This window comes from Drosophila hydei, unplaced genomic scaffold (assembly GCF_003285905.1).
Source record: "Drosophila hydei strain 15085-1641.00,03,60 unplaced genomic scaffold, DhydRS2 tig00000060-arrow-pilon, whole genome shotgun sequence".
NCBI classification, from domain to species: domain Eukaryota; kingdom Metazoa; phylum Arthropoda; class Insecta; order Diptera; family Drosophilidae; genus Drosophila; species Drosophila hydei.
The window spans coordinates 5312945-5332658 of record NW_022045656.1 but is presented as its reverse complement, the minus strand read 5'-3'; the positions used below and the strand labels follow the sequence as shown (position 1 = coordinate 5332658).

General features: G+C 36.2%; 2 non-coding genes across 2 annotated transcripts; one reads left to right on the top strand and one right to left on the bottom strand.

Annotated features, from left to right (window-relative positions):
• Positions 1-18255: 18255 nt before the first annotated feature.
• On the top strand, positions 18256-18328 carry Trnak-cuu. The gene has a single exon. It is a non-coding gene; the product is annotated as a tRNA-Lys (tRNA).
• A 300-nt stretch (positions 18329-18628) lies between these two features.
• Trnar-acg lies at positions 18629-18701 on the bottom strand. Its single transcript has one exon. It is a non-coding gene; the product is annotated as a tRNA-Arg (tRNA).
• Between the last annotated feature and the right edge of the window lie 1013 nt (positions 18702-19714).

Here is a 19714-nt window from a genome sequence, read left to right as displayed (position 1 = left end):
AGTCCTTGTGGACTCTATACTAAGTGAAATTGGTTGTAGTAGAAAGTGGGAAGAGTGCTTGAAGGGTCTTTGAACTCAAGGAAGTATGAATCATGAAACGACATTAAAATTGAAAGCCGCAAATACTACATGAACTCTTGATTACATTTCCCTTGTTAACTGAGAGTTCTTTGAGTTCCTTACTTGGTAGCTAGCTAACTAGCTGTGCTTGGATGTAGAAATGCTACTTGAATTGCAAAGAGACATGAGAAAAATGAGAGGCAGGGAACATGCCCGCTGATCACATGATCCTCTAGCATTTAGACTAATAAAACTAGGTAACTGATTGAATCGTTAGTATGAGCGACATTCTTTGATTTTTCACCTGGTCAAAATGGATGAATTACTAAGTTGCTTCAGTTGAAAATTAAATTTGAGATAGATAAGAGGCTTATGCAACTCCGCATTGTGACATGGATAATAACTTATATTTTTCGAATAAACGAATGCACTAACTTGGCTTTTAAGTCTGATATCCTTAATCAAGTCAAGCCATAGTCAACTCGACCTAAGATCTATTAAACAACATATATAAAGCAGATGGAGAGAGAGAGAAAGAGAGAGAAAGAAAGAGAGAGAGAGAGAGAGAACGAGAGAGATAGAAAGAGCGAACAAAAAACAAGAAAAAACAAAAAAGAAAGACAGAGAGAGAGAGAGAGAGAGAAAGAGATAGAGATAGAGATAGAGAGTTAGTGACATGGGGGGGGGGGGGGGGGGGGAAGAGAGAGAAAGACAGAGAGAGAGTGAGAGTTAGAAACAGGGAGAGAAGGACGAAGGACAAGCAAGAGAGAGAAAGAGAACGAAAGGGATCATCTATTTAGGGCTAGGGACACTACTTGACTTTTCAACACATTGAACATAATTTATATTTTTTTAATAACATTTCATGAAGTATACATGTTGATCGACAGTTTCATAAAATAAAGTCAACGAATTTGTTGCCCTGCCAAATGCTATAGCTGTTCAATATTTCAATATATTTGAAGCTTTTAACTTAATTTGCCATGGACTTTTGCTATTCCTATATCAGCCCGGAGCGTTGTATTTCTCCTTCCCAGCGCTCTTCTAGGTTGTCATGGGGCAAATTAAACTACGCGCCAATATTCATGCCGCATAGAGCGAGAACAGAGCAGAACAAAAAGCCATTCGGAGGCGAAAGGCAAAAGCCATTTGCTCTGCCACATTGAGGAGCAACGAACAAAACAGTCGCATTATTCCCTCGACATGTTTTCGGTGAGAGTGTGTGTGTGTGTGTGAGTGTTATGTGTGTATTTTTTAATCAAAAGCCGCAAATTGCCGCAACGCAAAAAATGACAATCGACCCACCCCAGCGAAGTCGAGAGCAGAACCAAACGCCAAGAGTTACCCACAGACCAGGCCAGACACGAACAGACCTGGCAGACAGACAGGGCACAGAGCGCTGTCCAATACATTTAACGCCTGTACCGCCAACCAAAAATAAAAGAACGAAGCCAAACTGAAATGTTAAAAAATATGTATATGAAGAAGAAGCACAATCTGAAGCGTACGAAATGGCTCTGACATGTTGCCTTTGACATGCATTTGACATTTGACAGATCGCGCATAGTGCGGACCCCATTCACGTGCAACAAAAAAATGCGAAGGAAAGAGCAAAACTCAACCGAGCATTTCAAATGAAATGACTAAATTATGTGCCAAGTGGTGGAAAGTGGAAAATTTTCGGGAAAACGGCCAAAAAGTTGAAAATTAAAAAAAAAATAAATGTGCATATAGAAAAAAAGCGAGCCTGAGTTTGGCCAGGTAAAAAATGTTTGCTATGCACGCACTCGAGCATCAACATTTAACTGTCATATTTGACAATTGTATAAAGTGGAACGGCAGGGGAAATTGACTCGCATTGTGTGCCTGCAGCATCTTCTTATCAGAGCTGAGCGTCGAGTGGCACTCGAGGCTTTTCGCTTGATTTTTCGGCAAAGGCAACCCTTTTTCCTTGTTCCCCTCGAATCACTTTGATTGACAAGCAACCACCAACGACGCGCAGGATAACATTATCCACGTGATGAGCGACTCATAAGCGGCATATTTGAGCCGCATATTGGGTCATTAATAGCGATAAGTGATAAGCGTGTTGAAGTTACAGTTAATGCGTAGACAGCAACCTCTGGACGTGGCCAGCGGCTCCGATTACAGAGCTTACAGTGGTGTGGGTATGGGAGCAGCACGGAAAAAGAGTTGAAGTCAAATATTTTCATTACAAAGCTAAAATAAAATATAGAATTTTTAATTAAATTTATGTCTAATAGGCTTAAGAAAAATAATTCATTTGTTAAATAAAATTAGCGAAAATTCTAAGCTTAAGCTTTTTAAAGTGCACATATTAATAATATTTATGAATAATGCCAAAACTTGTTTATTATTAAAGACAGCTTAACAATATTTAAATATAGAAGTAGCTCTTTTTCTAATTCTGATTATTAATACAAATAAATCTTAAAAAATAAAAAATCAGCACAGACCTAAAATATTACTTAGAAATCCTAGTTAGGCTTAAAAAAAAAATAAAATGAAATTTTGCAAATATATAACAAAAATTTAATAAATTTCCCACAAGATTTGTATTATTATTAAATTGTAGTATTAATTAATTATTAATTATTACAAATTAATTATGTATTATTAGCTTTTATTTATCATTATTTTATTTTAAATATTTTGTCAATAATATATACAATATTCAAATTATTTTGCTTTACTGGTCTTTTATTTTATCATACTATTTTTATTTAAATAAAAATAATAATATATTTTTTTTTTTTGTATAATTTGTTTAATTTTCTTTTTTAAGTATTATTTACAATATTATTCTCTTATTTTTAATATCGCAATAAAAATAGTATTATTTTATTATTATTTAATTTGTTTTATTTTCTTTTCTTGAAAATTATTTTATTTATTAAATTTATGATTGTATATGATTTATTTTATGTTCAAACAATTCTAAATTCTTCAGAATATGAAAAATAAAATAGTTTGTAAAAATATGGTTTTTATTATTTTTATCGAATTTATTTCTCATTTTTTAGTTATTATGACAAAACTAATATTAATTTCTATTTCATTAATTACACATTTTATAGCATATAACATTTGCGCACAGTCTGTCAGGCTGCGCATGATCTCATCCCACTGTGCCTCAACCCTTTCGCTACGCACTGTGCACGCAATTCATTAAATTGAAATATTTTGCAGATCGATCATTGTTGCCGAATGCCATGGACGAGAGTCCTTTGTGCGCTGCCCCAGCAGACAAATATGCAAGCCTTTTAGGCACCAATTATTGTGCATAGTATGCGAGTGGGCAGCTATCCAGCCAGCCAGCCAGCCATCCAACCATTCAACCCACAATCCATGCACGGCCCACATCTATTAATCTCTTTTATTGTTGTTCAAAGCGCAAAAGGATGGAACACTTGTGCAAATAGCAGCAGCAAAGACGATGATGCCTGCCTTGCAGGGCATGTGCAAAGTCAATGCACAAATATAATGAGTGAGAGCAGGGAGTACTGGGTACGCAGATACCCAGATACCCACTACCCAACTACCAGATACTCAGCCTCCAAAAATGCTGTACACAGCTAACCCGTGCCCAATTCCAGAGACCGTCAAAGATGCCGCGCGTGTGTTTTGGACACGCGTTTGCCGGCTTACAATGCGCATTGTGGAGAGGAGAGTTGGGGGTGTTTGGGAGCTGGGGCTGTTGTCGGTAAGGGTTGCATGCATGCCATGCTGCTGATGAGGGTGGTGTGGGTGGTGCATGCACACACCCATAGACATCCTTGCTGCTGATTGCATTCGCCGGCTTACCTACTCACCTTGTTTGTCGCACAGCGGGGCAAGTCCTTTTGCCTCTACCACGTGCGGCAACTACGTGCCGCTGTATTGATGTGGGTTATTGTTATAGGCCTTTTACTGTTATTAACGTTGCGCACAAATTGGTATAAATTCTGTGAAAATGCACGACATGGACCCACACTGCGAGCCAGATCTCACAACACAGGAAACAGGTTGCACTGCTCGTGTAGGCGCTGTCAGGGATAATGGGTTGGCTGGACTGGCACAACACACACACACACACACACACCCGCACCCACACACATCTGTTATGCTCGCTTGGGGTTGTGGTTCTCCACATGCGAGTTGCCGGCACAATGGAAGTTCGTCTCCAGTTGAAGTAGGCCTTAAGAATCTGCACAAGATGAACGTCAAGCACTGGCCACAGGGTTGCATTTGGACTCGCATAATAATTACTTACTTTTACATAATAACCGTATAACCTAGGGGAAGTATTCTATAGCAAATCCTCATTGATTATTATCAAACATAAAGTTGATTGGAAATTATACTCCAATATACAGTACAGTATTTTAGATGTCAAATAGATTTGATTTACTTTTAAGAACTTATACAACTTAAACTTGTTGCAGAAGCAGCACATATATTCAATACAGTCCACATTGAAGCCTAGTTCTCTCAAACTTCTACTCTGTGACAGTGTTTTCATGCACTCAAATAATTTATTTAAAACCCCCTCAATTCTTTAGTGCCCGTCTCCAAAGGCTGTGTTCTAAACACCTCCACAATTGTAGGCGTTTCATTAGTACTAAGGCTTCTACCATTAATTATTTGTGCTACATTTTTTTTTCGTTTTCAAGTATTATCCCAGCTTAGATTTAGTAATTTATTTTGAGGTACCACATGCAAGGCAAAAATACAAAAAAGTCGAAACGGAGAAGTGAAAAATATGCCGAAATGCTAGGATTACCAACGCTTCATACGACAAATTTTCTCACAGAGCCTAGGCTGCAGGCGGCGTGCTACACGCCCTAATTTGAGCTATTTTTTAACGAGACACATTGACTATATTGTTGTTGCTGTTACTTTTTCGGGGCCTGTACTGAAATTTTCAAGTGATTTAGTGCAATTAGTATAATTAACACAGAGCGTAAGACGAGACCAAGGCGACATCTGACAATGACAATGTGCGCCACATGTCTTTAACCAACTGAGTCTCTGTATTTGAAAACGTGAAACCCAAGCTGCACACTGAGCCGGAGGAAAAGGATGCTTAAGCCGACATGTGTTGCCGCCTTAAGTAGCAAATGATGCTCGGGCGAGAGTATCGCTCGTAAGTGAGCAACGAGCTCAGCTCAGTGTGAATTGCTAGAAATCATTTGCTCCATTGTCTATTTTTTTTTATTTCCCCTGAAGTATGTCCTGTAGGGACAGCTCTGCGCAAAAAAAAAGGAATTAGAAAAATAAATACATTGAAAGTGAGAGTTGGCAAATAGCATTGGATTAAGTGCATATATAGGGGATAATTCAATGGGAATTGAATTGATATTGCTAGGGTGTGAGTCGGGAAAAGGAGAAAGTTAGCAATTGTTAATAGTTAAAGAACTTTTCGAATTGAATTTTCTATTTTAAATATAATAAAAATAGTAAAGACAATGATATTTGTCGTAGCTAATAATAATAAGACATAATTCAATGACAATAATATATATATATATAATTATTATATATATTTATCATAGTAGTAATGCCAAAGCCATTATCTATACCAAGTTGTAGTCTACTAAAATAAAGCGAATTCTAATTATTTGAAAGAAAAACTAACTATACGATGCATGCCCCAATAAAACATAATAATGAAGCACTGCAAACTGGCAATTTTGTATGCCGAAAGCTTTGCGTATGTGGAACTGTCCCTTTGGAACGTAGTTTTTAGTAAAAACATTTCGCAAGATATCCACTCAAAATGGGGCCAGTGCAAACAATTGCATAATTGGAAGTGCTGTCCGATACGTACGTAGCTTGTCATTAAATAGTTGACCAAATTGCAGCAGTCATGAGTCAGCTACGAGGCACACACGGACACAGACGCAGACAGCATGTGTGTGGCATGTGGAACGCAAGTTTCCTGTGCGGCACAAAAGTCAACACTTTAGTGCAATTCGGAGCAATTAACATTGACAGTAAATATGGAATTTGTGCATTGGCACTGGGCCCCCCAAAAATGCCTACGAGGCATAGGTGGCTCAGGTAGCTTCAGTAGCTCCGGTAGCAGCACATCGTGCCAACAAAGCCAACTTCATTTGCAAGTCAAGGCTGACAGGTGGAGGAATTGGCAGGCAGAGGCAATTGCGACACATCAGCAGCATTCATCAGCATTCAGAGTGAATGGGGACTACAGGATGTTACAAGGTTGTAGATTGGAGTCAGCTAGAAGCTTCCAAGTTTAACATAGTTGAAATGCTTTCATGTTGCAAAGGCCTCTCTGACTGCCTTACAAAGGGGCGTTCTACCCAGTCTCAGCGTCGGCTCCGGCCCTGGCCCTAGTCCTAGTTCGGGACGTGTGCGTGCTTGTCAATGACAACTGGAAATTAGTTTAATAGTCCAACTGAAAGCAGCTCCATAGGTAAACACATCGAACAGAAAGAGATGGAGTAAGCGAGAAACTCACATAGTCACATTTATTATTATTATAGTTATACTATTATTTTTTAGGTACACACAAATTGCTTTCAATATGCCACGGTTCAATACCAAATAAATATGATACGTGCTACTGTTAAATTAAGTTAATAATATGCCGCCATGATGACCATAATCAAGCAGATAAAACTATATTTTCATACAATGGAGAACGCCCTATTCATCTACACGCCCAACACCCCAATCACAACTCAAATTCAGATTTAATGACATATTTACACAGCTGATCGGAGTTTATTTATAAACTGAATAGCTTTGCCGTTAAAGTTATCTGCTTCATCATTGTCTATATAATTTATTAAGTTTAGCAGAAAATAGAGCAATTTATTAGAAATTTCCTATGTAATTATTCTAATTTGCATGAACAGGTATTAGTATTAGTATTAGTATTAGTATTAGTATTAGTATTAGTATTAGTATTAGTATTAGTATTAGTATTAGTATTAGTATTAGTATTAGTATTAGTATTAGTATTAGTATTAGTATTAGTATTAGTATTAGTATTAGTATTAGTATTAGTATTAGTATTAGTATTAGTATTAGTATTAGTATTAGTATTAGTATTAGTATTAGTATTAGTATTAGTATTAGTATTAGTATTAGTATTAGTATTAGTATTAGTATTAGTATTAGTATTAGTATTAGTATTAGTATTAGTATTAGTATTAGTATTAGTATTAGTATTAGTATTAGTATTAGTATTAGTATTAGTATTAGTATTAGTATTAGTATTAGTATTAGTATTAGTATTAGTATTAGTATTAGTATTAGTATTAGTATTAGTATTAGTATTAGTATTAGTATTAGTATTAGTATTAGTATTAGTATTAGTATTAGTATTAGTATTAGTATTAGTATTAGTATTAGTATTAGTATTAGTATTAGTATTAGTATTAGTATTAGTATTAGTATTAGTATTAGTATTAGTATTAGTATTAGTATTAGTATTAGTATTAGTATTAGTATTAGTATTAGTATTAGTATTAGTATTAGTATTAGTATTAGTATTAGTATTAGTATTAGTATTAGTATTAGTATTAGTATTAGTATTAGTATTAGTATTAGTATTAGTATTAGTATTAGTATTAGTATTAGTATTAGTATTAGTATTAGTATTAGTATTAGTATTAGTATTAGTATTAGTATTAGTATTAGTATTAGTATTAGTATTAGTATTAGTATTCAGATTATTGTCAGCATTAGCTTAGCTTTTGTCTTATATTATATTGTCCACTTCGAATTTATTTCAAAATTAAGTTTGTCAAGCTGAATAGACTAAATATTTAATATATAATTGGATAGCAATAGCTAAGCAACCTAAAATAAATCGTCTAATCAAATTTATAAATAAAGGAAGTTTAATCGCCTGATAGACTTAGGGGTATTTCTCAAAACCACCCGCTAGGCAACATTTGAAACTGAAATGCGCAATGAAAATTGTTGACATCAAAAGCATTTCCCAGTTAATAAAGCGTATTGAACAATTGTAGAGAGCTATGCGTAGTGTACTGTGCGCAACATTATTTATGGCATTATATGCCAATAAGATGAATGCTAATTTAGTAAACGCGTAGAGCAGAAAATGCGACTGGACAGATAGGGATTGTGGATTGTGGAAATGCGTTGCTGTGTGTACGGCGCGTTTCGTTTTTAATCCAATTTGCATATAAAATGACAGAAAAGCCCGCTAAATGCAACCCTTAATAAGTCACCAGGGGACCCGAGCGGTGGTCGCTTTACCGAGCACTTGAAAAATATTGTGTAAATCCCAAAAGCACTGCCACCACCAACTACCAACCATAGATGCTTCCTATCCACCACTTTACAATTGTCAAGGTTGGGTTTACAAATTCTTGTTCTCTTTCCTTCCCCCATACCATTGTCAACTATAAATATGTCAAAGTTTCTGGTTACCATGGCCCATTGGACGCCCTCAGCTTTGCCAGCTAAAAAAATTCTTTAAGTATTGTCAATATTAGTAAATATTAAAAAGTGTAGGGTGGCACGGCAATTGCTGGGGGTGGTTCCACAACTGCCTAATGAAATGCTAAATTTTTGTAAGCCGCAAGTATTACAGCGTCCGCATTACCCTTCTTATAAGGCATGTGCTATATATGGCTCGACTGCAGCCTGCCAATTTTTCACTTTCCTCTCTCGGCTGCGACGTGTGTAATTTTTTATTAAAGACATTAGTCAAATAAGTGCGTATATATATACATATATGTACAATATCTGCTTCTCATATAGCGCCGCCGGCCATTTCATCTAAAATTGCAAACGCCCCGGCCTAGTGCCGAGTGCCAAGTTTGGAACCCACCCGAACGGTCCGAGCAGTGTAACAGCGTGTGCGTCATTTGTTACATTTATTATTGTATTTTTGTGAATACCCTAGGAAAAATGTGGAGGGAGCATATAAGACAGCTGAGACATTTTAAGAATTATATTTTTATATTATTTTATTTATATTTATTTATTTTATAGCTGCTTCATCGTTGATTCACTATTGCATACATGGAATACCTCAAGTTATTATATAAGTAAAATAGCTCAAAAGAGGTTGCATTTTATTACATATTTTAATGATTCTCAAACTTAATAAATTATAAAAGTAAGGTTCAAAGAGCGAAATGTAAACTACTTAACAATTGCTTGGAAATAAATTTTTATCTTTTTTAATGTTATATTAAATCATAGTCTTAATTTCATAGTTATTACATTACAGGGCATCTGTCAGTTGGTATGTCTCAGTTTGTAATCACCTTTTAATGCTGTTCTTTATGTTTTTTTTCGATCTAAACGGATTTGGTTACCCGGCACTGTTGTACGCCCGGGAGAAAATTAAACTTTTCGCTTCGCTTTTGTGCCAAACACAAAAACATTTTATGCACTTATGACACTCGCAATGCCTTCTGCACCCTCGCCCCACGTGCAGCAACGGCGGCCGCTAGCCACCCCGTACAGCCCTTTTTTGCGGCACTGACCGAGCCCAGTTTTTATTGTAATCATAGCTGTGCTCTATATTGGCTTCATTTTTAGTTACTCAGCTGTTCTTCAGTTTTTCTCTGCTTTCGGTTTTTTTTTGCTTTCCTTCAGCATTTGAGGGGCAGTTGCAACAAATGTTTGCTGGGGTTAATGTTCCGGGAGTGTGGGTTGGTTAAGGATGGGCTGCGTATCGTGTTATTGTTGTCACGTTTTTCCCATATTTCATAAATTCGGGCATATTGCTAATTTGTGCTCTAAATTTGTGCGCAAATGCGAAAATATTTGGTTAGAGCTCATTTCGTTGCTTTTCATTGCATTTATTGGTTTCTATTTATCGAATTGGATTTTCACATTGCGTTGATTCAGACAGCGCGCTGCAGCTTATTTGTGCTTATGCGATTTTGCGGTTGCATTGCGGACTTAACCGAGATTCAAAGTTGGCAAACATTGCTAATCCACGGGTCAACAAGCAACAGACTTTGGTAATAGCAAGCGCATCTCTTGGAATTATGAGGAAAGTAATACATAAGCTAGTTTAAAGTCGATATCCGTTGCAAAGTCAGCTAAAGTGAGATAGAGAAAATGAGCGTGGGTTGAAAGAAATATAGCTTAAGATAGATAGAATGAGAAGGATGGCGAGAGAGGGAAAGAAAGTGAAAAGGATGCTGAACTGAGAGAGAGACAGAGAGAGAGGGAGAGAGTCTGCTATGAGAATGGAGGAGAGAGAATCGAAAAAGGGCTCACAAGATGAGAGATGAAAAAGTAATTGAACCAGGGATAGAAAAAGGTAGAGGAATAGAGGGAAATATGTCAAAAAAAGAAAGAGAGAGACAGATGGAGAGATAAAGTGGTAGTGAGCCACAGAAAGAGAAGAGAGAAAGAAATAGAGAAAGAAAGACATAGTGAGAGAGCGTAGGAGAGAGCGAGTGAGAAAGAGTAAGAGAGATATTGAAGTAGAGAGATAAATAAATAAATAAAATAAGATATAGTGATGTAATCAAAAAGAGTATGACAGAGAGAGAGAGAGAGACGGATAGAGCGAATGTGTGAGAAAGAGAGAGAGAGAGAGACAGGGGAAGAAAGAAAGACTAATATCTCAGATTGAAGCGAAGCTCATACGAGGTTGAAGCGAATTAAGGGAAAATCGAAATAAAACACACAGTAAAAAATATAAAAACATATCAACAGGAGCAGAGGTAAAAAATTTGAAAGCAGAGAAAGAATAGGATTACAATCCATAACTATAAGGATCATTTTAAACCTACTTTAAAAAAAAAAAATCTAGGAAACAGCTTTATAAGACAATCCTTCGCTTTCCTCTAAGAACTACCTATAATAGCTAAAGTTGGCTTCTCATTCGAAGTTAAGTTACGTTACACATATGTTTTCTTGAATAAAGTACTTGACTTTTCCTCAAAGGATTTCGACACATAAATTCAATAAATTTCCATGAACTGACAACTTTATACTCGAGTTTCCATAGGCATAGCAATATCAGTCGTGGTACAAACTCTTTCTGCAATCTGTAATAACAAAAGTCTTTAAAGTTGGGCAAGCGACTAACTTCTAACCCCCATCGCGCTGACCGAGTGTCTGTTGATTTATGCGGCTGGAACGTCGACGGTTTCTAAGAATACATCGATCTATTGCATTCCATGTAAATGACGTTCCCAGTGACAGCCGACAGGCGCTGCATGTCCATTGACAGGACAAATGGTTGGAGGACTGCAGCTTGCACTTCCTGCACCTTTTACTGTTCTGTTTGGTAATTCATCCACCGGGCAGAAACCATTCCATGCCTATTTGACTGCCTGTCACAACAGCCTGTTAATGTTCCGGGCATATTAATGGCTTTTCGACATTATCCTTTTGCCACATTGTGCATTATGCATTTCTATAGCTGGTTTTTATTATATTATGCCGTTATTATTATCATTATTGAGGTTTGGCTGCATCCTCTCAGGGCTCTACCTGGCAGATAGATAGTATACAAATTTGTTTGGCAACCCTGGCACAATACTTCAATACTAATCTTCAAATCTTGAGTCTCTGCGGCTCTTGTAACTCGATGCGTTTGAGCCATTTGTCAAAGGGCGCAACGCACGCGGCCTCAGCTTGTAATGCTAAACCCCAAGGGGCGAGAGGCAGGCGAAGAGAGAGCGAGAGAGGGAAGGCACCCCTACCCCATATGAATAGCCTACCCCTACCATATAGAAAGTGCGTGTTTCCAACACTTTGTTGCAGATTTTGTGCATTTATCATGCATGTGGTCGTCCGTACGCCAGAGTTTGGGTTTCGCACAAAAGGGGAACTGGACGCGCGTGCCAGAGCATGTGGTTTGGGTTTTAGTATTAAATTGTTTTGCGGTTGCTCTGATAATCAGACAATCGTACAATATATTTTATTGCAGCCTTTCCCCAGGAACAGCTACGCACATCTGCCCGAAAGGTTATTCACATTTGCTATTTACTTAACTTTTGCTTATTTATAATTTAAATGAAATATTTGCACACAATTTCGGGCCATTCGTCTGACTAACTACAGGCATTTGCAATCTAACTTACGTTAATAGGTATAGCCATTTCTATTTATAGTTCGCATACACTGAAAGTAATTGGGGCGTGTTGCAAAAAATAGATATCATTCAAAAGCGTATTGCATCGAAGGTGTTAAGATTTTGTTTTCTTTTTTAACACGTCTTGAATGATGTGAAATCCTTTTCTCTTACAGTTATTCTTAGATATTTTTCAACATTCTTTTCCATAGTTTTCGAGCAGTCGCAGCTCGTTCAATCCAAAATTCTTCTGAAAACTTTTTTGATTTTCTCACTTTTACAATTGTCTTTTTGACATATAGTTTGGACTTTAGGAACAGGAAAAACTGCAAATGATCCAACATTTGTTTACTGCTAGTGCAGTCTTACCGCTATTGATCATATTTTTGGCCGAAGAGTTATGGGCGAAACCTTTGCCCAGTCGTGTAAGGCTCAAAGTGAGTCGATGATAAATTTGGCACTTCCACTTTGGCAACTAAGACATCGGCAGGCAAATCAAGTGAGCGACCACGCAAAGAGAAATAGCAGCAATGCATACGTCATTTAACCCCTTTGCGCCATATTTTTCATAAGCCGGCCAAGTAGGGTTGCGTTCGGGGCGTCTGCTAAGGGGCACTGTCGCATTTTTATTGAGAGAGTACTTAGACTCTTTGGAGAGTTATGTAACACTTATTTAGAGCTGGTAAAAGTTTCATTTAAGCTAAATGAAAGTGTAGGACTTTAAACTTTTGCAGATATAATAATATATTTTTATATTCAACTTTAAGTACTATATCAGAGCTAATAAGAAAAAAAATTATTAAATTTCGATTTGTTTCCAAATATTTTTTCAAGTCTATCTCTTCTTGTACTTAAATATATATTTAAATATAAACAAAAATATTTTTTAAGAAAAAAAATCAATTTTTATAATAAATATATCCATTTTTATTCATCTCGAATTTTTAATTGGATCTTTCCTATAAAAAATGTATCTCAAAAATAAGTTTCATATTTATATCTTATTTTTGAAGACCTGGAGTAGCCTCGTAATGCTGTCTATTTGATATGTAATGCTTCAAAGTATCTATATCTGCTAAAAAATACTTTTAAAGAGTATTTGATTATCAAGTATCATTTTCCTTTTCTTCTTCATCAGCTTGACAAGTGTGCGAAATTTGAAAGGGGCCAAAAGGATGCGTCGTCTGATGCTGTTGATAAAATATATGTATGTATATGTATGCATGTATGTATGTATGTATGTATGTATATATGTATGTATGTATGTATATGTATGTCGGTGGGTGGTTGCCTCAGCCCGGCATATATAGAGACATTTATTGATAGATAGCAAACGCATCGCTTGAACCCTTTTACATTTGATGAACGTATCGAATTGCCCATATTGCCAAAATAGAGGCAGAATTTATGGGTCTTTGATTTATTTTAACTTTTAACACGCCCAAAACAAATGCTGCCAATGAGCCGCACAGCAATCTTAACGATACAGCAATGGCCATATCGAATTCCATTGGGCAGTCCGACCTTACTGGAAATGGAATATATTTCAGATGCAAAGCATTCAGTTAGCCCTCTGAACTTGCTGCTACAAATCTTATTTTTGGGATGCTCGAAAGTAAGAAGTGAATTCAGAAAGAGGGAGAACTCGTTGGCAAATAAAGAAAGATATAATTGAAATTTTGGTTCATAGAAGGAACAGTATTAACTTTACAATTTATATGGTAAGAGTTTGATCTATTCAAATTGGATCCCTGATGAATGCCTTGAATATATAAATCTGTGAGTTCAAATTATAATCAGTTTATTAAACACGGTTTACCAGGCAAAATAGCAAAGATCTCAAGTAACTTTTATATTGCCAATTGATCCATCAAAGGCTTTTCGAATCATTTGGTTCAACTTTGTTCCAATTACACGCTTTATTTTGGCAGTAGGGTGTTAATAACTGCATAACACTCGTCCAAGTTCTAAGATCCCGACGAACTCTGCAGTTCATTAACTGAAGCAGTACATTTGAAGCTTTAGATTTAAAATTTAGCTGATATAATACTTTACGATTTGCCTATGAGCTTAAATATATAATTTCGAATTTTATTCACTTGCTCTAGTACAAAGAGTGTTTAAAATATAATACAATTTGTATAGTCCGAGCTGATTTTTCACGCCCATTATGGCCATAGCGATCTGTAGAGGATCTAAACATTAGCTCAGGTGTTTTTCTAAATACTAAATCTGTGGAACATTCAGTTTTACCCGATTAGCCAATATTCTACATTTAATATTTTCCATTTTTTTCTTGAACGAGTATAAAGAGTGTTTAGCAAGGCCGTTTTAAACCAATTTAGTTCTGTTTGTAACTCAGAATACGCTGCATGAAATTTATTAAATGTTGATTGATTTCCGAGTCTGGTCAATTGTATTTTCCCTCATCTTTGCGGAAACAGCTAAGGCAGATGTGAGTAGCAGTTGCAATCATTACAAAATTCATTTAAATTACGAATCATTTGCCATAGGACACAGGACACAGCAAAGAAGGACGAGTGCTGCAGCATTGGGATAAATTAAATGAATATCATGAGAAAGTCAATTCGCTTCAAGCTGAGCTAACCAAATTGCAAAGAAAAGTTAACTTGATGCATGCTCTGCTGAACGAAAAACAAAACAAAACAACTTGAAGAAAAACTAAGAAAAAGTATGTTATTAAGAAATTAAATAAGTTTCATGAAAACAAATTGAAAGTCAGATTTCAGTTGGTGTAAGAAATGATATTTAATCATTGAAACTCATCAAAATCAGCTGCTTCATCATATATCAAAGACTAAATAAATATCTCGAGCTAAAAATATTCTTAATATATGAATTGATGCATAGAAACCTTTTCAAACCAATTAGTTCAACTTTGTTACAGTTCTCCATATTCTAAATGCTCTAGTATAAGAAACCAATTAGTTTTCTGCAAGTGTTTCAAAACACTTTAGTTCTGTTTGAAATTTTGAATAAAATGTTGAATTATTTTCGAATCTGGTCGATTGTATTTTCCATTATCTTTGTGGCAACAGCGAGCGAACACGTAAGTCGTATTACAAATCTATGCATAATCTATTGAATTCTTCTCAAATGTGCCTTAGGAAAAAGATAAGTACGACATATACCTTGCAAAAGTGAACAGCAGAGAAGAGCAAATGCTGAATAAGAAAGTCAATTTCCTGCAAACGAAGATATCGAAATTGAAAGAGGAAAGTAAATGGCTAACTGCGGAGTTGGTAAAGAAAAGCAAGCAGAATTCACCACTTCAATTTCACATAAGACAGAGAAAATTGTCAATAAATGCGAATGAATAATACTAACTCAGCTAAATTTATTTCATTTTAGAGTGGAGCATGGTGATTTCAAATAAATAGCAAGAAAACGGCTCTAGTCGGGAGTGCCTAACTACGAGATACTCGGAAATCCGAGCGAAATTGCAGTCTTAAAGCATTCTGTTTAGTATTCTAAAACTTGATGAAATTCAGATATTAAAATGATAAAATTCACACACATATATATATATATATATATATATATATATATATATATATAAGCAATTTGAGCTTTAGGGAAATCTAAAGAGATATTCATAGTCTGTGTATTCAGAGCTTTCATCACAAGAATTTGCAGAGTTTTCAAATTAAATTCAAGCCAAAAGGTGGTTTTTGATGGAGTGAGTCTGATAGATGAGACCGAATATATATATAAATTTATATATTATAGATTTCAAGTCTTTAGCCTTAGCGGTTCACTAGGCCGACAGAAGGCAGGATAGTCAGACATAGCCAGATCGACTCAGTTGATAAGACGAGTCAAGAATATATATACCTCATGGTGTCTGTAATGGCGTTTTCAGGCTGTTAGGAAGAGCAGCCCTCTTGGGTCTATAACAATAAATTGCAATAACTGAAATCTTTGTACAATTCCCTGGGAAGACCATAAGGTTCAGCATCAATCATTTTCTCACACGCTCTCCCTGATTCTTAATCACTCTGATTGCTGGGTCTATTAGTGAAGCGTCTTTAAAGCTATAGAAAATCAGCCTCACCTGCTCAGTCCGCATAATTATGCTGTTTACCTTAAATCATTCAATTGTGAGCGTAGCGGGCTATAAACCTCACTTAACCCTCCCACCCGCGCGATCTATAGCGGGCGTCTCATCTTGTTTCCGCAGCCTCCGCACTCACTCGGAATCAGAAACTTCGCATCCATTTGCGTATTACGCTTCATTATGCAGATTTCTTGCCGCTCAACATTTTCGCTCGCTTGTTGTTGTTGTTGTTTTTTTTCTTATTTGTTATTGTTGCATGGCTTGCGGCTTGAAGAAATATTTTTATTTAATTTATTTATGAATGAAATTTACGGGCGAGGGCAGGGCGAGGGCGATGGCAGATCCAGGGCAGGGCATGAATGCTGCGACGCCTGGTAGGCTGGCAATAAAAGCAATTGCCATACACACACATTTACACACAGACACACACAGTGGTTGCCCCGCCCTTGGGTGCCTACCGCATTGTCACATAGATAAGCCGCGTCTGGCTTAACTCATAAAAAAGTGCCAGCAAAGGATAATAAAACAGCAACAGGAAAAGGCAAACAGGAGTTTGAGCAAAGGCAAAAATCTGAATGCGTGCGGATTTAAATTTCCAAACAAAAATAAATATTGAGTCGGGCATAAGCGACTCAACAGTTGCCCTGTAGGCAACGAATATATTAGCCTATAAATCAGGGCAGCTGATATTATATTCCTTCTATTTGTAGAGCAAAGTCTTTGATTAAAATGATTTAGAATTAGGCTTGCAGTCAAGGCATATATAATAAGAAGAGTAAGAAAACCGTGATAAGCTCTCATAATCTGAATAACCTAAGAAAGCTGTGAGCTCCATTTTTTAACTTTTCTTTTGATAGATTCTTAATTTCAAAGTTCATATAGAAAATTCCAACTAACATATTGAATATTCCTTTAGTTTGAGCATAAGAAACCTGGATAGCAAATTTCATAGTTCTTGGTCTGATAGGTCCTTAGTTCAATGGGTACTCCTAACAACCACAAGGAAGTTTGAATGAAATTTGTAAAAAATTAATTTACTTCAAACAGAAGAAATTTCAAAGGTCTTACTCTGATAGAGCCTTAGTTCACTGGGTCTTCAATCGGTCTTCTTAATGTATAGGGTATATAAGCGCCGATCGAGTCTGGGCGTAAATTTCACGGCCATGGTGGGAAATTGCTTGATGTATGAAACGATTCACACATGACTCCACAGAAATATACTCGTACTTTTCGTTAGGCTTTATTTTTTCTTTTTTTTCTCTTGTTACCAATATATAATGACAATAATCAAAAATTCTCAGGCTACCCATTTGGCTTTTGTAATTTGCCGCAAACACACAAGAATCCGAGAGCCCGAGAATCCGGAGTGAGCGAGAAATGAATTTAAAAACAATTTGCGGTCGGGCAAACAAAGCACAAAGCACAGCCATGAGGTAAACCGCAAAGACAACAATTAAGCGTTACAAATGATTATGAATAACCATTTCTATCTTTTTGTTGCTCTCCAAGTTTCGTATGTAGTTCTTGTTCTGGCACCTCTTTGAGAGGCTTTGCCCTGAGAAAAACGGAACAGAATCCGACTCGCAATGGAATTTATGCCGCTGGGCTATTTAACTCGTCGTACTTCCCTTTGTGTGCGCCTAATGTATGCGTCTGTTGATCTACAGAGCAGCTTAGAGCAGACTCATTTGTTAAAACTTTTATGAATGAACACGTTTTGTTTCGGCTTAGATGAAGTACATACATTCACATGTGTTCGTTTCTTAGTAAATTGTATTTAAGACCATAAACTATAAAGCTTAACATTAATATCATATTAAGATCACATTATTTTTACTTCAAATAACTAAATTTGTTGTAACCGTATTGATATAACATCTAACAGAAAATTAATTTATTCGTTGTAATTAGATTTTATAATAAAGACAGCTAATAGATAAGAATAGGTTAAAAATTCGATGAAAATAAATTTGGTGTAAATAATCTCAAATATAAATAGATAAACTATTTATGGAAGAATGCTGATGTTCGCGTTTATGAAAACTGAGCGATCGAACCAGCAAGTGCCCGGCTAGCTCAGTCGGTAGAGCATGAGACTCTTAATCTCAGGGTCGTGGGTTCGAGCCCCACGTTGGGCGAAATTAAATTTTTATTTATTCTTTTCTATTTGTTATAACAAAAAATATATTTTTGTTTTTATTTCATTTATAGTCAAAATATATTTTTCATAATAGCTAAAATACCTTTCCTGTACATATTTCCATAACCAAAGTTTGCTCTTTGCTCATAATTTACGTATTATTTTTCAGTTACCTAACAAATTTTTAAATCATCTACAATATTAAATCATCTACAATATTATTGCATTCGTTTTAGGTTTTCTGTGAATTTGTTGATGTAATTAAATAAATAAAGACAAAAAAAAACTTGTTGTGTACCGATCCTGCCAGGAGTCGAACCTGGAATCTTCTGATCCGTAGTCAGACGCGTTATCCATTGCGCCACAGGACCGATGTAAATCGTGTTGATATAAACTAAATATAAATTTATATCGTAATAGTCGTAGAATTGCCGATTTTTATCTATTTTTTATAATTTCTGAATTTATTTATATTATTTTATATAAATTTAATTTCTTTATGTATTAAAGGTGCACAAGATTTTCAAATATATTTATAAACATTTATTAGGTAGTTCTACTCCATAGATCCAAGTGAAAGTCGTTAAAGTATTGAAGCGACCTTCAGTAATGTATTCACATCCTGTAATACATACCACACACATACCCACACAAATACACACACACATACACACACACACTCGCATACACTATAGACAAATATTTCCACATATATTTCTGTAAAAATACGCCGCCTGTAATAAAATACACACACACATACATATATAACGGGACCAGTGTATAGAATTTTGGCCCTATGCCCAGCCGCAGGACAATTTGTATAGCAACAAATACAAAAAAAAAAATTACGCAAAAGCTTGTGCTGTATAAACAACAAATAGAGCAACATTGCCCCTGCCACGCCTCTAACCAACAGCCAACCTTGCCCACAGAGAATTTCGTCTCGCTTTGTTGCTGGCTGTGAAATATTTTTCACATGCAGTAAAAATTAGAGACGTCGGGGATAAACAAATACATTTATTACATGCAAATACAACAACAAATAAACGCTGCCAGCGCTCGCGTCGCAGTCGGCGTCGCCGTCACAGTTGCCTTTGTTGCGCGTCAGTCTCGCCGCCGCCCTCCGGCAGGGGGCGCACACACGTGACTTTAAAGCTCATGGGATTACATTCAACGGGGATTTTGGTATGCAAAAAAGCTTAGGAAATTAATGCGCCGAAGGAAATGCATTTAAATAATGTGGCTGAATAGCTGACTGCTTGAGCAGGGGTGGGGACCGAGGCAGGAGGTGTCCGCTGTGACAGCCGCCCGCATTAATTTATAATTTTACCAAACAAATTTAATGGTGGCCTCGCAAATGAATACAAATTGCAATTGGAACTTT